The sequence below is a fragment of the Topomyia yanbarensis genome, chromosome 3, assembly GCF_030247195.1.
Source record: "Topomyia yanbarensis strain Yona2022 chromosome 3, ASM3024719v1, whole genome shotgun sequence".
Taxonomy (NCBI): Eukaryota; Metazoa; Arthropoda; class Insecta; order Diptera; family Culicidae; genus Topomyia; species Topomyia yanbarensis.
In genome coordinates this window covers 79,363,563-79,377,827 of record NC_080672.1, presented here as the reverse complement: position 1 = coordinate 79,377,827, position 14,265 = coordinate 79,363,563, and the positions used below count along the sequence as shown (strand labels likewise).

At 39.2% G+C, this 14,265-nt stretch overlaps 1 protein-coding gene across 1 annotated transcript in view; it reads left to right on the top strand.

Moving 5' to 3' along the window:
• The first annotated feature begins 4,305 nt into the window (after positions 1–4,305).
• Positions 4,306–14,265, top strand: part of LOC131694210 (patched domain-containing protein 3) — a 256,312-nt gene continuing 246,352 nt past the window's right edge. Inside the window, exon 1 of the mRNA XM_058982713.1 lies at positions 4,306–5,343. The gene's annotated coding sequence lies outside the window, so the exon portion shown is untranslated. The remainder of the gene's footprint in view (positions 5,344–14,265) is intronic.

The window sequence follows — 14,265 nt, the reverse complement described above, 5'->3', positions numbered from 1 at the left end:
AATTTACATGGAGAAAACCCACTATCTCGCATTTCCACCACTAGGTGGAACTGTATGCATAGAATTATCGCTGCAAGCAAAAATAAGAAAGATAATTTAATTGTCTACAACTTTGTTGAAGACTGCAAGTCAATTCGGCCTTGTTAGAAGAAGCTATTAAACTTTTGAAGAGGTGATGTCTGAGTCAGTTTTGCATGGGGTCTAGCAGCGAATGGTTGTCTATCACTACTCGATTCACACGAACTACACATTTTTGTGAAATAATGGTTGGGTTTAGCTTAATAGTGTGTTTAGAAGAATTTTAGTAAATATTAGGAGTCATGTTTTGGCTAGAAAATGTTGGTTCTCCTTGTTACCGCATAGATGGCGCCAACACTAACTTTCGAAAGACTGTCACATACTGAAGACATGAAATCGAAACATTTATCCCAACTTATTGGCTTATAAATTCAACCAGTCACAACATTTTAGTCGCTCTTCGAGATTACCTATAGATGTCTGTTCGCTGTATTGTCACATCATTTTCAAACTTACATAGACATTCATTGGAAACCATAGAAAACGACTAAATTGCTGCTGTTGGTTGCAATATTAAGTGTATTGTAGCCTAAGGGCAAAAATTGAAAGTAAACATTATCTATCAATTCTTTGATTGATTGACTAATGTATGATTGAGCAGCAATTGGTATCCGATTGAAAGAGTAAACCGAAATCATGACCTTTAGCTGTACTGCTACTGTGTAGGTTTCTTTATATTAGTTTATAATACACGAGTGTATTATGTTTTATGTTTTACCGCTTTTTGATCTGTCCACTTTTAAACGAATTTTTCTTTTACACCCTATGTTAAAGATCTTACGGTGTTGCGGATTAACAATGTAGTAGTACGGAATGAATTCCTCGTAAAAATGAAATGAAGCGTCAATAAAAAAAAAATATTGCTTTAAAAAGATTATTTGTCTTCTCAGCTGTATCGTTCTCAGACAGATCAAAACTTTTTTTCGTATATCACGCTTGAATGTGATGCCTGGCGTTGTTACTAAGAATACATAACGCACAGTGTGCATTGACCTAATACAGAAATTTAAAATTGTGTGCAGCTCAAAAACTTATCATTCAAATTAGAATCAGGGCCGTGGGACTTTTATATATTTCCATTATGTAAACAATAAAAATTATAAAACGAGTTTTAATGGTTGTCCGGCAGATATCGTGCAAGCGCTTAGCCAATGCACGTGAAAACCTGTTTACGAGGCGAGCAAATATTTCAAATATTTTTTCCTCACCAATTGCGTCTTGGGGGGGAGGGTTGTTCATTTATATCTCGCTATTGTACATATCCGTGTCATCATTGTAGTTGCTGCCTTTATGTTCGCGTATATCTGATTTCTTTCTTGCTTCTTGCCCTTACGAGTGCGAACTTCCTCGATGATGGTACTGGTTGTAGATTTTGAGGTACTTGACGCAGCTTTTGCCGTTGTCAATATTACCTGAGCAGCTGCCACAAATTTTGCACTTGTTTATATTCAGCGGTTTCTAAGCAGGGTAGACCGGAACATGCCATTTTTTCACAGAACTGGCGCGCATTAATTTGACCTTGATATGTACAAAGAATTCTCTGTGTAACGATATTATCGCATTATGTTTTGTACTGCCCTTCGGAATGGATTACATTCCTCCCAAATGTGACAATAATCTTCAAGTAAGCGGTGTCCGATCGTGTAGCGTCCATATATAAAAGGATCTTAATTATAGCATTGTTTCACATAACCATGTGTTTTAAGTCCTTCGAAATGAATGGTTTCGCCCGGGCTAATTTGTTGAGCGCTATGAGCGCTGAATGCCTGACATGGTTGAACTCGATAAAGGTGGCCCTCTAGCCCACCCCCTTTCTGGCTACGCGCTTGATTCACGGATTATCTACCGTTTTAATAAATAAATGAATTTATTTGATCTGTTTTGTAAAGCAATCTAGTGTCTTAACCGAAGCAGAAAATGCTTCACTGCCGATTACAAAATAACTTAACCGTTATGTATCCGATGCGGTACCCGGGTACCTTTTAAGGTTTCAATTAATGAAATAGCTGGAAATTGAAACTTTGTGACATCTTAGAACTTCACTAAGTCAAGCTTTTGGGTTAATAATATTGTTGATATAGTAAGGTGGGGGGGAGTTAGGAGGGGCTCCTGATTTTTTTTACTACGTAACAGGCCGACGTGGGTACCCGGGTACCCACAAAACTGAAATGCCAATAACTAAGGTAATTTTCAACCGATTTTGATGCATTTGGGTGTTTTAGATTCAGGAACTCGTCCGCTTTTGTACTTAGTAAAAATGAATCGGGTTACTTCATTCGGTTCCCGGGAATCCGGATTTCCGGAAGCAGGTTCCAATACTGGGATACTATTTGTGAACTTGAATGGAATACTAGCAATATGGGTATCAAAATTCTTGGAATTGCATCAGTAGGCTGTATCTCGTGGTTTTGAAACCATTTGGTGATTTGACCTCGGAACGGACATTCCGGAGCATGTTCCCGTGGGGCCGTGAGTGGCCATTCCATTCCAAATCCATTTTTTCAATTTCCATAGGGTCCCGTAACTATAAATAACAGACTTCCGAGACAATTTGAAGAGTTTTGATACTCATATTGCTAGGACATTATTAAAATTTACAAATCATACCCTAGTACTGGAACATTACCCCGGAAAATCCGGATTACCAAGCACCAGATCCATTCATCCTATTCAATTTTACAAATCAAAAAGTGGACGAGTTGCTGAAACCAAAAAATCTAAAAGTGTCCAAATCGGATAAAGGAAGCCATAGTCATGAGCATTTCAATTTCAGCATTCAAAGGTATTTTTTATTGGACACATAACAGTTAACGCACACTGGAAAACTGCGTACACAAAATTCTACAGACCAACCAATAAATCAATGTAAACAGAACATTCACATAGCTCTGTTAAGCTTACGCCTTGAGACGTGCCTGATGAACAAAATAAAAAAAAACAGAATGACATAGAATTTAAAAGTCTTCTCAAACATTTCTTGAACATTGCTGATATCAAGATTTGACAAAAATCTGGTTTAGAAATATTTAGAATAATTTGAACAAGATTTTTATTTTAATTCCTCGAATGATCATCTAAGAAAATTTATATTTATATATTGATTATTAATATTCTACAATGCGGGACTAACACCTATTTTAGATAACTGTCTCGAGTTTTTCAGATTGTTAAATAACTGTTTGAACTTATTGTTTGATTTAATGTTAATTGTTATTTGTACAAGCTACCATATTTTGGAGTGGGTTTTAGGTGAAAGACCTGGGTTTATCAAATGGACTTCGATAAAAAAAAATTACAAAAAATGTTCAGTGGACTAAGAAGCAGTTCAAGATTGCTCCCAAAATCTAAAACAATTACTTTTAATTGTTTATATTAACATTAAATTTTGGTATTTTTTAGATAACCGACACATTTCCCTAAAATCCTTCAACAAATCTATTTTATGGTCATTCCACTGCAAGCGCACCTTCTGTTTACTGCACACCTGCTTGAAAGAAACTGTTTGACTAGATCGAAATAGGTGAATGGTTTTTCACCAAAAAGTTGTTTGAATTTAGCGATTAGTATATCTTAAACACGATTCAAACAAAATACTCTCGAGGTGGTAACAAACAACACTATTGACCGCACTATCATTAGCCAATTATCAAATATTTGTTCACTAAGCCCATAGTTGACCATGCAAAAATCATGTAATGCTCAGCCGTAACCGTGCGAGAGCATGAACCTTTGCAGTTAAATGAACTGATAACAACAAACGCAAGCGAAAAAATAGGAGAATGTCTCTCCGGTTGCCTATCGCGTAGCATATAACTATAACCTCGCTCGCCACCCGTTTTCACGCTAGTCTATTCCGAGAAAGTATAGCATAATTGCGTTTAAAGCTCTCGAAACATATGCAAACGTTAAATAGAGCTGCCCGATATTCAACCCCATTTTCAGCTGACTTTACTCTCTCATGCTCAATTCCTCTCACCGCTCTCGCGGTAAACGCATCGCATGAGCAGCAACCTGTTGTTTTGTCAGAAAACCACACTCTCTCGCGCATTGCATAGCAATGCAGAACCAGCGTAGGGTGGATAAGTAATGCTCGACTTATTTAGTCGAAAGCCGCATTTTCCACCCGACGAACTTTGAGCGAATGAGCGAGCGAACGCGCGCGGCTGTGAAAGACTTGATGCGTTTGCGTTTGCGTCTGCAACAGAACGTGGGGGCTCTGGCGGCTTACGATCCGAGCGATCCTGGCCAGTTTCGAACTTGCAGTTGCTGCGCGCGCACGGGTTTTTTTTCGGTCTGCTGCCTGGTAAGAAAAAGAGGACCTATCGGTTTCGATTGCCATTGGGTGTCAATCATCAACTCTGTTTTTTATTGATTTGAGGGGAACTTTTTGGAATTTGGATTTCCCAATTCGGCGGTTCGGGTTTGCATAATAAGACAAATTAATTTCCAATTTTCGGTGCTGTGCTGTTGCGGGTGATTTCGGTTTTGTGGCAATTTTTGATTTAATTGCAGTGAGTTATTGCTAGTGTTTTGCGCCCTCGGTGGATACGATTAACGCTGCTCGAGTGACGGTTTTGATCGTTTGATTTTGGAGCAAGTACACACTTTCCCTCCGGGGGTTGTGAACCACTTTTTTGTTCTCAGTCGAAACATTGCGAAGGTGTGCTCAAAATGGGTGCTGGAAGTGCGTTTAAGTGTTTTGATATCCTGCAAAATGATGTTTGATGCTTGCTTGCATCACCAATCCGGACAGAACAGGATCCTTTTTTCGGTGGAAAAGGTCGGTCGAGCAGGAAAATCGAAAGTGATTGTAGCGAGAAAGGTAGTTAAGAAGAATACACCTTTCGGGTTTTGTGTTTTTGGTGCGTTTTGAAAAGGAACCGACGAAAGTGTACACAGTTGGTTTTGTGGCCCTTCGTGGAATTATCCTAACTCAGTGCAACAGGTATCAAAATACCAGGGCAAAGTGAATGCAGGTTGAAGCGTGAACCGAAGCAAACGAGTGTAATTTTCGAAATTAATGAATTATCAAGACCAGCGAGTGCAACCGTCGAATAGCTTTTAGATCGGAAGGCTGCCGGATTAATTGCATCGTCGACGTAGGTACCGACCCGTCAGAGGGTCAGAGGGGAACGGAGTAAACCGATTAGGGAATCGATTTACGTTGGTGCTTTACGACATTTTAACTATTCTTTCACCGGTCTGGTTGGTGGACTCATTTGGTGAGATTCCGGCGACGAAGGCGAACTACGAAACTCAGTCAAGGTAGGTGTGTTGAGGATTCGTTGGGAGAAGCAGGTAATGTACTACCTGATGGTTAACTGCAATGGGTGTGGAATTTGCGCACTAGGTCAACAAATATATTTCGTGTACTGTACTGCAGCTGATCAAACAACTTTCTAATGGGGTTCAAAACATAAATAGCAGAAATCGGTGAAGGGGTTTACGAGGACAAATATAAACACTTGGTCCTTTCACTCGAATCGCTTGAGGAATATCGGGTCCAACAAGATTAAGCGAGGTACATCTGTCAGGTTTAGTGGAGTAGTAATTAAGAATTCAAATCATTTTAATTTAGTATTTAGTATAATGTTACCGACTATTGTTTATATATTCAAACAGCAATCAATTAGCAAGGTACTGGAATATATGAAAAGTGTTTTTAGAGCAAAAGTGCTCAGGATAGAACAATGCTTCTGAATCGTTGTAAAGTTTTCAGAACATAGTTAAACTATTTAGTCATAACGACTGAGCTTTCGCGAGGATGTCTGGAGTGTGTCCACCAATCTAGTCCTGACTTCTAGAGCGAATTCGCAAGATTACTAGTTGTATAAATGTTGATCGATACAGTAGAACCTTGCGGCAATTAAAACATAATAACAAATATTGATAGTGTTAAATCAGATCGTATGCTCAGGAACAATAAATTTAGATCACTTCATGAATACTAATGCATGGCTGTCACTTTCCTCCAAGGCTTATCTATCTTTCTAGAGACTCTTTAAGTCGTTCTAGTCAACTTAAATTAATAAATCAACCCGAAATATGAATTCCTTAACCAATCACGCAATGTTCTAATGTTTGAAGAAATTCGAAATTTTTAAATATATTCGAAATGTAGGAGAAACATTGATAGCCACGATGTCAACTAATGATAATCGAGTATAATGCCATGAAATTTCGGGTTTGATCTAGTTTTGTGATTCATTATTTGTGGTTTGATGAATACGAGACTAGTTGGTCGGTGTTAAGTCAGACCGGACCAAGTAGCAAAATATTGATTTCGAGAAAAATGGGTTTAAAGTTTGAATCGCTGCATCCTCTACGTTATAATTGGAAATTATTTTTTGCCATAATTCTTGTTTCATGTTACATATTTCACATTTGGCAAAAGTCGAATGTAGCAGAAGAAATTCTTTATCCAGTGTTATCATTATCTCATTTTTGATGTTTTGCGACTTAGTCCTGTCTGACTTAACACCGACCAGTTTGTCATGAGTCCAGGAGCTACATCTCCATTTTCGCACTTTACGGTGCCATCATATTTAATCCACGAATTCATGACCATATTTTATTCATGAAGCTGTCAACTTAATGCTAGTGTTGGATACTTTCGATATGGATTAATCTCAACTTTCTAAAAGTTATGGGTGTTGCACCTTTATGCATGCAAAGGTTTCAGTCAGTTTACTCCTTATGCAGAGGTACAACCCACATAAATATTAAATTAAGCATAAAATTAGGATGTAAAGGAAATAATTACGCAATAAATAATATTATAGTAGTGACTATAATTTCTGAGCTAATAAGTAATCACCGGTAGAGATGAAAATATTCTCAGCACTGTTGATAGCATTCCGGACTATCAACTAACTAGGTTTACAGACAATTTCCGAACGTCCAAAATTAACATTGCATCCATTCCCATGCTGCTCGCGAGCATCGTCCGTTCGATAGACACATTACATTAAATTTTATTATAGCGTAGTTTAATGTTGAACTGGTTATGGGTCGTTTATAGAGGGCACTCGATGCGAAATTGTCTCAGTCATTACGATTAATCCAATATGCTGTGCAAGGTCCCGCGTTGGAGTTCAGTTGTGTAGTTTTTGACCGTTCATCAGTATCATTATATGGTTACGTACTGATTGTTAATTTTCTTCCGATGCAGGTGACGTTAAACAGATTTAATAACTTTATTTTTATTTTTCGTTGGTAACAAGATAAAAAATATTTCATGAAATTGAAACAACCTTCCAGAGGTCGTGTGACATCCAGTGAGTTAAAGTTTCTCAACAAAGAATTAATCCACTGGATTCCTGCTCCCATGTCGTAAGAGTCGACTTAAAACAGGAGTGCTCAAGTGAAGGTGTTTCTCTGTGCCGAGGACTGAATGGCTGGCAGGACTAAAATATGCCAGCCGCGCTCGGAGTGTCGTGGATCTTACCCCTGCTGTGTTACGCAAATCTCTGACACAGCTGACGCTTATTTCTTCGCAAATTCAAGTGATGGTCATGTCCCTAATACCCATTTGACTATTGACTATGTCTCATATCCGACCTCACGCTCAATATGACTGTTGATACGAACAATACGTCTATTGTTCGGCATATATGTATACCTTCTGATGATTTCGAAAGGGTTGTATCATACTGTGATAGAAATGACTTTCCCCTCATAGTCGGAAGTGATGCAAATGCCCACCACATAATTTGGTTCAGCTCTGATATCAATTTGAGAGGCACCGAATTGATGCAATACTTAAATAGTATAAATCAGCACATACTTAATGTAGGAAATCGCCCAACATTTGCACGATCTAGTTGATAAGAGGTGTTAGATGTAATTCTCTGCTCTGACGGTATCACGCATGAGTTGGCAAACTGGCTCGTACCAAACGAGCTCTAACCGTTGTTATCTGATCGTAAGTACATCGTCTTTGATCATTTAAACGTCTCGCAAAATATAGTCATATATCATAATCCCAAATCTATGAACTGGGACCTCTACGAAGACGGCTTGGCGACTAGGTATGGGTATCTTCCGACGATTGAATCTCCAAGTAATTTGGATGAGGTAGTGGATAAAATAAAGTCACTCATAGTAGCAGCGTACCAAGAGGATTGTCCTTTTCGAGTTATGTGTGCTTTTCGTGGAACACCTTCCGAACTTGTTTGACGCTGAAAGTGGAAGAGCTTGGAATCGCAGACGCGGCTTCGGATCGTTTAAATTGGCTCGCAAAGAATACAGAAATGTCCTTCGATCCTTTGAGCAAAATGGTTGGAAAAGCCTCTGCACGAATGTCTCAAGTCTCAACGAGGCTAGTAGATTAAATAATCAGTTCAATTAGAACTGCTAATGGTGAATACTCGTCTGACGCAGATGTAGTACTCAACTGTATTTTCGACACACACACACACACACACTTTCCAGGCTGTACTGAGCCATCATTGACGACTGCCCCTGAATTCTTTTCAAGTAGTTCTGATTCTCGGGCATTTGCTCGTAGAATTGTGACAACCGAATCGATTAAATGGACGATTGAAAATTTTTCTCTAAATAAGTCTCCGGGAAACGATGGAATCAATCCAGTTCTACTACAAAGAGTATATGAACACTTGAAACATATTTTGAAATAAGTTCTTACTTGTAGTCTTGTAACAGGATACATTCCATTAGCGTAGCGGGAAATAACTGTAAAATTCATTTCCAAAGGTGGCCGCGTCACTTATAAGTAGGCAAAAGGCTTTAGACCGATCAGTTTAACCTTCTCAAATCAATAGAACGATATCAGCGGTGGAAGTCTTCTACCACCTTGTTACACAATGTAGTCGACAACATTGATAAAGCTTTTTCACAAAAACAATCAAGTTTAGCAGTTTTTCGTGATATTTAAGATGCTTTTGACAACGTGTCTTTCGAAGCCATTTTGGAAGAAGCACGAGGTCATGGAGTACCTTCATATATATCACAAACTGGATACACGCAATGCTTAGCAACCGACATCTGTGGCCATCGTTGAGACAAGTAGAAATAAAGAAACTGAGTGGAATCTTGTCGCCAATGGCTTGTTGAGGAAACTTCATGAGCTTGGGTTTCCGACGTATGGTTTCGCCGATGATTGTCGCATGATGATTACCGGTATTTGCATTAACACACATTTTTAATTTGATGCAACAAGCCCTATGTGTTGTTGAGCAATGATATCTTCATGTTGGACTATCAGTTGATCCAAATAAAACATCAATGATGTTTTTCACGCAACGAAGTATTACAAGCGGAGCTCGTCCACTGCAGTTCTTTGACTCTGAAATTATTGTCGTAGATCAAGTTAAGTATGTTGGGGTAATTCTTGAATCAAAACTTAATTGGATAGCTCACATCGATTTCAGAATCAAGAAAGCTTGTAGTATAGACGGGCTATCTTCAAATTTTGGGGACTCAAACCCAAGTATATTGAGTGGATGTACACAAGAATTGTGAGATCAATACTGGCATACAGGTGCCTTGTTTGGCGGCAGAAGGGAGAAGTTATGACAATCCATTCAAAGTTAAATCATCTTCAGAGGATGGTCTTGATGGCTATGACTGGTGCATTCTCGACAACACCTACTGCTGCTCCAAGGGCACTCTTGAACAAAAAACCACTACATGTGTTTCTGAAACAAGAAGCACTTTCTTGTGCATACCGTCATAAGGTTACTGGGCTCTGAAACAGTAACCCAATAGATCGTGCAACTAGCCACACAAGGCTCTAGCCCCAAATGGTTACTTGGGATGAGTATACACTTGCTCCTAATGGCCTTACACTCTCACGTAGTTTTCCTGTTAAAACATTCAATGTGAGAATTCCTCCTCGTGAGGAATAGCTGTCTGGTGGGATGAAGCGACAACTTGAAGAATACGTAGTTTGTTATACTGACGGTTCTTTGTTGGAGACCCGAGCCGGTGCTTAAGTCTATTGCCATGAAATGAGATTAAACCAGTTTCATTCGCTTGATAGATACTGTACCGTATTCCAAGCAGAAATCTTCGTGATTCTATATGGCGTACAATCGACCCTTCAACAGATAATTTGCGGTAAAAGAATCTATTTTTACTCTTACAGGTTGCCCTGAAAGCACTTCGCATGTCGAACTCAAGTCGAAGAACTACCTATCTACCTTCTATGGGTATTTGGTCATTCCGGCATTACTGAAAATGAATGGGCGGACGAATTGGCTAGAGCTGGCGTTGTGACTGAATTCGTTGGTTCAGAACCAGTTTTACCACTGTCCATAAGTTGGATAAAGCACCAGATTCGCTCTTAGGCTGCATTCGAACATGCCTACCACTGGCATAGCTTGTAAATTTACGTTCAAATAAAAACCTTTCTGCGAGATGTGAGTTCGTGTTGACGCAGCTAGTTGCTGCGTGCTGAGATCCTTTTCCTTGGCGGCGATGCATCAGCTGCGTTATCCAGCGCGACTTGAAGGTCTACCTTCTCTTGCGTTTCGTTCACGTCTATGTTGTCATCGGTTTTGCTTTCATGCTGTTCACGATCAGGAATTATTATTTTATTTCCTGTCCTTACGAATTACTATTGTAAATCCTTTTTCATCAGGATATGGACAATTTTAATTCATAAAAAAATTAAATCAGTTTTGAATAATATTTCATAACAAGATATAGAACAATTTAACCGCTAATTGAAACTATACCTGGCAGCACTGTTCCAACGGGATCCAATCACGTCAACTGCAATACATTCCGCTCTACGAATAATACTTACAGTACTCAAATGAAAGGTCATAATCTTAATTATTTGCCTTACCTACTTTTGTCAGCAAATCTTGTATAAACAACTCTGAGGAACACCGTTAGTTTTCCGGAAAGGTGTCGCAGGAGTTATTTCGTAGAGCTTGAATGCGTGCTTGAAGGTCGAGGCGCTCGAGCATTATAGAGCAATCCACTCCGGCAGACATTAGGTCCGAGACGAATACGTTGCGAGAGCAGTCCCTCTGGATATTGGGAGTGTCAATGTGTATTAAGTGACAGTGGTTTTCGTAGTTCGGCTGATGGAATGTGTTTCGCCATGGAAGATGCCGACGAGCAAATCCAATGAACCGGTTCATTGAACAGCCTCTATTCTGTCAACTCCGTTCTGGTAATACGAGTTTCAAACAGGTTACAGGCTCTGTTCCCATAGACAAGCGGAGACAATACAACAGCAAAATTTTGATCAATGAAAATTACTACATGTAAACTGGCATCACGGAAGATCGCATAAGCTTTCCCTTTTTACTTTTCCTCACGGACCTATTATGCTCATTTTTCAGCATTTCTCAACAGTTCGCTGGTCTGTTTGTAAAGAGTCTCTAAAGCTTTTTGCTCTCCGAAAGACAAATCTGGCTGTCTCGGTGTCCTACCATGTTGAATTAAGGATGTGGTTTGAACGTTAGTACAGAACCCCGGATGACTCCGAGACATAACAGTGCCTTGAAATGAACGAGTCGAGCAAATCAAACAAATTTCGCGCAAACGTGACAATTGTGAATATGAACGCGGTTTAAAAAAAACTGTTCAGATTATGTCTCGTACTAAAGCTGTCAACATAAACCAAAATCGCTATCGGTTGACACCCAATCCTTTAAAAAATCTTTGTGTCGTAGGCGATCATGGAAAGGCGGTGTCTTTATAATTTGTTATTGCTGTCATTAAAATAGACAAGAAATATTTCTGGGCGATGAGGAGCAGATAGATTATCTTTAATATTGATTCGACGTTGCTTTCCAAGATAAGAACGAAACCAAAGAAGAAGTTTTCCGTGTGTATCAAGATTGTTTAGCATGACTGTTTTATTGTATTATTTTTGGTGAAGGTCGCGGATGGATGTTTGTAATTAGCATCGGTGTTCCTTTTTTGATATAGTCCCAATGGTTGCACTCAAGCTAACTGCATCCTACTGTTGAGAGTAGAGCTGTTTATACAACGCCGAAATGAATTACATTCAGTGTCCTGTTCTTTTACTAGAAAGTGCAAACCAAGTGCAATTGCATGCGGCGAAACGTTAATTTTAACTTAATATAACGATATTCATAATCAGAGCCGTAGCAATTCGGTTGTGTGTGTGTGTGGGGGGGGGGGGGGGGTAGGCATTTTTTTTATTAAATTTAACGTGTATTTAATAAACACGACCACGGTGGCATTGAAAAGTAGCTTTTTTCAAGACCTTGCAGTATAATTCAAAAATGAATTTTATTCTATCAAAGCTAATGACTCAGTTGAGGACCGGAGTCTATAAAGTCTTAAGCAAAAACATGCTACGTCATGTTGTAGCATACTCTACTGCTCCTATATGTTGCAATTTGCTATAGAGCCATCCCCAAGTATGTATTTTTCCATGTCACAGACTTGAGATTTTTTTTTATTTTGAAGACTTTATTATAAATATGTTAAAATTATTTTTTCGTTAAAATATATTTGTTCATTTGGCAGCTATTAACGCGCAAAGTTGATATTTTTTTTCAATTGACGTCCCGGATTGCAAGAGAACGATTTGATCGATTTTCATGATTTATTTATTTATTTATATGATGTCACATCAATTAATTTGATACAATCTGATAAACAATTCTTCTCCATAACACTCAGTTTGCGGCTGCCTCTCTCTTTACCCATGGCTCCGGCCGATACCTTCTAGATCTTGCTGTACCTGATCAGCCCACCTAGCTCGCTGTGCCACTCGTGGTCTTATACATGCCGGATTTGAGCAGAACACAATTTTAGCAGGGTTGTTGTCCGGCATTCCCGCAACGTGCCCTGCCCATCGTATCCTTCCGGCTTTGGCCACCTTCTGGATACTTGGTTCGCCCAAGAGCCTGGCGAGCTCGTGGTTCATCCTTCGCCTCTACACACCGTTCTCCTGCACGCCGCCAAAGATAGTCCTAAGCACACGGCGCTCGAAGACTCCGAGTATGCCTGCTTGTTCGACTTCACACGTAAATTGAATGTGTTTGTTATAATTGTTGAAGGTGTCCAGTATGTCTTGCAATTTATTTTTGTGAATGAGTAAGAAAAGGTCATCAACGTATTTTCCGATATGTTCCGAAGGGATATCTACGAGTATGGGCGATAGGGGACTACCCATAGCTGTACCGAACCATTGGTGGTAGTATTGACCACGTTATTATTATTAGCCGTTAGCAGAGTTCCGAGGTATATGAGTTCCTCCACTACCTCGAATACATCCCCGTCGATCGTAACACTGCTTCCTAGACGGGATCTTTCCCGTTCGGTCCCTGCTATCAGCATGGACTTTGTTTTAGACGCGTTCACCACCAATCCAACTTTTGCTGCTTCTCGTTTCAGTTGGGTGTAAAGCTCGGCCACTGTTTCAAATGTTCTCCCAATAAGGCCCATGCCATCTGCAAAGCATATAAATTGGCTGGAACGTGTAAAAATCGTGCCTCGGTTGTTAACACCTTCTAGTGCAATGTTAAACAATAGGCACGAGAGACCATCACTTTGTCTTAGTCCCCGGCAGGATCCGAATGGGCGATTTTCATGATATTTATATCAAATTAGAGGAAATTAAAGCTCTTCAATGGGGGCTCCTAAACATTATTTTTGGCTAAAGCATCATTTTAATTGTTTTGGCAAAAATAGTTGAGTATCTCCCAAATGTACTAATATTTTTTAATGGAAAAACATAATATTTATAATAAAGTCTTCGAAATAAAAAAGTCTGAGCCTTTAACATGGATACTAATATTTCTTTTTAAAACACGCTACCAAGAAAAGCTATAGATTAGCTACGCAACTTTTTGAAAACAGGACTAACAGCAAAACTGGCGGCATCGCCAGTGGGAGAAATAAACGTAGAATAAGTGTTTAGTTTTGTATTGTGAAGTTCTGAGGATGGCTGAACGGAAATAAAAAAGTAATCTGAAACGTAAACGGTAAACTGTGGTTTTAATTAATTATCATTGAAAAATGTCAACTGAAAAACGGTAACAATAACTCAATTTGCTCGTCCACTATAATCTCCAACTAATCCTCGCCTTTAAGTAGGCGCAAATCCAGTTGAGTTCGCCCGTGCTTCCGCAATACCTACAGAAGCATGTTGTCAGATTGATTAGGGATAAAAACGCATCACGGGTTTTGGTATGGGAATTCCCACATAAACACAAACAAAAAATAAATTAC